At 49.8% G+C, this 5,000-nt stretch overlaps 1 protein-coding gene across 1 annotated transcript in view; it reads right to left on the reverse strand.

Moving 5' to 3' along the window:
* htr2aa (5-hydroxytryptamine (serotonin) receptor 2A, genome duplicate a) overlaps window positions 1–5,000 on the reverse strand; it is a 23,685-nt gene that overhangs the window by 16,679 nt on the left and 2,006 nt on the right. The window lies entirely within an intron of this gene.

Consider the following 5,000-nt stretch of genomic DNA (forward strand, 5'->3'; position numbering starts at 1 on the left):
TGATTTGTATTTCAGGAGGTGAGAGTCCGAACAGCTCGGCTGCAACGACTCCTGCTCCCTCTCCATCTGTCTCATGATGAATCATGAATCACTCACTTTACTGGTAAAACATTAGATGATGGCAATCATAGTGACTGAAATAACACAGAATCAGGGGGGGGGGGGCAGAGGAAGGAAGAACTGCTCCTGTAACTGTTCCCTCGGTGACACCAGCAGAGATTTACTCTGGTAGTAAACCACATTATCAGCTGCTTTGACTCGAAATTGAAAAACATACATTACATATATATTTGTATGTAAAACATTTATCTTTAGAGTAACTAGTAACTACAGCTGTCAAATGTAATAGACTACAAGTAAAAGTGTTACAATGCATAAGATAAATAAAATATTATTATTATAAACACATGTCACAGCTGCTCTGAGGATTTTAAAACCTTTTGTCTGTTGTTTTTGTCGTTAGTGTCAAATTATATGTTTGTCACTGAGGTGACCGACTCTGTGTTGTGCAGCTCAAAGAGAGAAACACTCTACGATCAATAAATCTATACATTGATCAAAATCAGCCTATTGTTATTGCAGGTGCAGTAATGTCCATTTGGCCAAAAGCAGAAAGTAGATAGAAAGTCTCAAGAAAGAGCAGATCTGAATAAACAGCAGACCCCTGGTTCTTTCAGAGGACAATATTAGTTTTTGACTAAACAGACGAAGCCGAGGAGGCGAGCGCTGCAGGAGCTGTGGATTCAGTCTGAGAGGAAATCACACAGGAATCCTCAGAAGAAACAAAGACAAATCTTTCAGTAAATCTCCTGCTGCACAGCTGCCGTCCACAGAAAGACGACAAAACCCGACGGCTTTGAAACACAAGTGTTTTCTGCTCTTTCAGTCGTAAAACCCTCCGAGAGGAAATGGACAGCAGGAGCGAGAGAGTGGACGGATGGTGGGATAAAGGTCTTCAGGGTGACACAGAGGAAAGACAGAAGCTCAAAGAAAGACAGACAGAAAGAAAGACAGAAAGACAGAAAGACAGAAAGACAGAAAGACAGAAGCTCAAAGACAGAAAGAAAGACAGAAAGAAAGACAGAAAGAGAAAGAGAGTAAAGCAGCATCAAAAAGAAAACCCTAAACATCAACATGATGTAAAGATATTTGCAGTGAACGGGGCCGAGCTGTTCCCTCAGGTCCTTCAAGGACCTGTTCCCTCAGGTCCTTGAAGGACCAGCGGCTGAGAGGCTTCACCTCCAGATGTTGAATTACCGAGCAACAGAAACCTTGAAGCTTCAGTTTGAGAGTGAAGATGCGTGGTGGTGATGGTGCAGCGTGATGATGATGGTGCAGCATGGTGATGGTGCAGCGTGGTGATGATGGTGCAGCGTGGTGATGATGGTGCAGCGTGATGATGGTGCAGTGTGGTGATGGTGCAGCGTGGTGATGGTGCAGCGTGGTGATGATGGTGCAGCGTGGTGATGATGGTGCAGCGTGGTGATGGTGCAGTGTGGTGATGGTGCAGCGTGATGATGGTGCAGCGTGGTGATGGTGCAGCGTGGTGATGATGGTGCAGCGTGGTGATGATGGTGCAGCGTGGTGATGATGCAGCGTGGTGATGGTGCAGCGTGATGATGGTGCAGCGTGGTGATGATGCAGCGTGGTGATGGTGCAGCGTGGTGATGGTGCAGCGTGGTGATGGTGCAGCGTGGTGATGGTGCAGCGGGGTGATGATGGTGCAGCGTGGTGATGGTGCAGCGTGGTGATGATGGTGCAGCGTGATGATGATGGTGCAGCGTGGTGATGATGGTGCAGCGTGGTGATGGTGCAGCGTGGTGATGGTGCAGTGTGGTGATGGTGCAGCGTGATGATGGTGCAGCATGGTGATGGTGCAGCGTGGTGATGGTGCAGCATGGTGATGATGGTGCAGCGTGGTGATGGTGCAGCGTGGTGGTGGTGCAGCGTGGTGATGGTGCAGCATGGTGATGGTGCAGCGTGGTGATGGTGCAGCATGGTGATGATGGTGCAGCGTGGTGATGGTGCAGCGTGGTGATGATGGTGCAGCGTGGTGATGGTGCAGCGTGGTGATGGTGCAGCGTGGTGATGATGGTGCAGCGTGGTGATGGTGCAGCGTGGTGATGATGGTGCAGCGTGGTGATGGTGCAGCGTGGTGATGGTGCAGCGTGGTGATGGTGCAGCGTGGTGATGGTGCAGCGTGGTGATGGTGCAGCGTGGTGATGGTGCAGCGTGGTGATGGTGCAGCGTGGTGATGATGCAGCGTGGTGATGGTGCAGCGTGGTGATGGTACAGCGTGGTGATGATGGTGCAGCGTGGTGATGGTGCAGCGTGGTGATGGTGCAGCGTGGTGATGATGGTGCAGCGTGGTGATGGTGCAGCGTGGTGATGGTGCAGCGTGGTGATGATGGTACAGCGTGGTGATGATGGTGCAGCGTGGTGATGGTGCAGCGTGATGATGGTACAGCGTGGTGATGGTGCAGCGTGGTGATGATGGTGCAGCGTGGTGATGGTGCAGCGTGATGATGGTACAGCGTGGTGATGGTGCAGCGTGGTGATGATGGTGCAGCGTGGTGATGATGGTGCAGCGTGGTGATGGTGCAGCGTGGTGATGGTGGTGCAGCGTGGTGATGATGGTGCAGCGTGGTGATGGTGCAGCGTGATGATGGTGCAGCGTGGTGATGGTGCAGCGTGATGATGGTGCAGCGTGATGATGATGGTGCAGCGTGGTGATGATGGTGCAGCGTGGTGATGGTGCAGGGTGGTGATGGTGCAGCGTGGTGATGGTGCAGCGTGATGATGGTGCAGCGTGATGATGGTACAGCGTGGTGATGGTGCAGCGTGGTGATGGTGCAGCGTGATGATGGTGCAGCGTGGTGATGGTGCAGCGTGATGATGGTACAGCGTGGTGATGGTGCAGCGTGGTGATGGTGCAGCGTGATGATGGTGCAGCGTGGTGATGGTGCAGCGTGGTGATGGTGCAGCGTGATGATGGTGCATGATAAAGTAAAAGTCCGATTGTAACTCATGAGGTTTCAGATGTTTAAGCTTCTGATCTTTCAGTCGATGAGCAGAACAAAGTTTCATCCTCAACACGTTTCTGATAAAGTTTCAGATTCAGTTTTCACATCTCAAAGTGCTGACCTGTCTAACAACCTGTAAAACACATCTGTTCTCTTTCACTGCAACGTGCCGTCCATCTCTTCGGGGGAAACTTAACAGACTCTGAATTTCTTCAGCGGAAAAATGTCCCAAAGAAGCCGGAGCCATCTGTGACAATCGTGCTCAGACACGAGCCCTCGACGGCTCAGTCAACTGTCCTGGGTGCAGACTCTAGTCAAGTGAAACTCTAAAGTTAGTCAAGCTCTTTAAAGCGAGGAGAGCAGCGTCAGGAGGATTGTGGAGGTGAGACAGCGCATCACTCCGTCAAGGTTCTTCTGACAGCTCGTCTCATGGGGACAACAGGAGGGACGAGCAGACATGATCCGAAACCACAGCAGGGACAATATTTACCTTCTGTGTTTTAATGCGGGACAGACACAGCGTCCACTCAGCCTGAGTTAATCCCAAATTTCCCAAGACACCTGGAAACGTTGCTTTGAGCCAAACAGATTAGTGGAGTCGAGCAGGTTCTGTCCATCGTGTCCACAGGACCAAGACGTCAGCTGTTACCCTGACCCTGTCATCAGAGCGACCTGCAGCCGCTCGTCCATCACACTGACATCATCACCTCTCACATCAACCCTGGGAAACGTTCTACCTCCAAACAGCTTCAGTGAGGTTCACTGATCTCACTGGTTCCAGCAGCAGATCGACCAGGTCCACAAGACAAACAGGAAGTAATAAAAGAGACAAGAAGTGGAAAATGAAAAACATTCATTCAAAATTCATCATCATCACCTTCATCACCATCCTCTTTACCATCCTCTTCATCCTCATCACCATCACCATCTTCATCTTCATCTTCATCTTCATCATCACCTTCATCACCATCCTCTTTACCATCCTCTTCATCCTCTTCATCCTCATCACCATCACCATCTTCATCTTCATCTTCATCATCACCTTCATCACCATCCTCTTTACCATCCTCTTCATCCTCATCACCATCACCATCAACATCCTCATCCTCATGCTCATCACCTTCATCACCATCTTCATCCTCATCACCATCCTCTTCATCCTCTTCATCCTCTTCATCCTCATCACCATCACCATCTTAATCCTCCTCCTCCTCCTCCTCCTCCTCCTCCTCTTAATCCTCCTCTTTTCCTTCCTCCTCCTCCTCCTCCTCCTCCTCCTCCTCCTCCTCCTCCTCCTCCTCCTCCTCTTCATCCCCTGCCCTCTCACACTGACACAGTGCTGTGTTTGCTGTGAGTCAGTAATTGAATCGTAATCTTCACGGCTGTGTAACAACATGAGAATATAATCACAGTGTGTGTGTGTTTGGCGTCGTCGCAGCTAATGAGTCTTTTGTCTTCTCATTAAAGACGAGGAAGGTGAATAATAAACTCTCTCACTCGTTTATCTCCCTCGTTCTCAAGCAAATGAATTTTCTTCTTGGGGTTTGAATCTTGTGTGAGCAGCGACTCGTGACATTTAGGACAGAGTGAGAAACTCAAAGACCAGTCGGTAAAGGATGCAGAGAGGTGTGTGTGTGTGTGTGTGTGTGTGTGTGTGTGTGTGTGTGTGTGTGTGTGTGTGTGTGTGTGTGTGTGTGTGTGTGTGTGTGACTGACAGATAAAATGAGAAAACGAGGCGATCAGAGGGAACATGCAGCTTCCTGCAGCATCCATCAGACGCCACCTGATCCTCAGATCCAGGTATTTCCCCCTGACTGTGTTCACACTTCAAAGATTTATCACCACACTCGTCTCCGGGGACGTTGACGTCAGCTGGTCACTCCAGAAATATCTCAACTACCATTTGATGGATTACCATGAAATCACACCCAGACATTCACGCTCTCCTGAGGATGAACACTGACTCGACTGGTTCAG

Source organism: Hippoglossus stenolepis, chromosome 13, assembly GCF_022539355.2.
Source record: "Hippoglossus stenolepis isolate QCI-W04-F060 chromosome 13, HSTE1.2, whole genome shotgun sequence".
NCBI classification, from domain to species: domain Eukaryota; kingdom Metazoa; phylum Chordata; class Actinopteri; order Pleuronectiformes; family Pleuronectidae; genus Hippoglossus; species Hippoglossus stenolepis.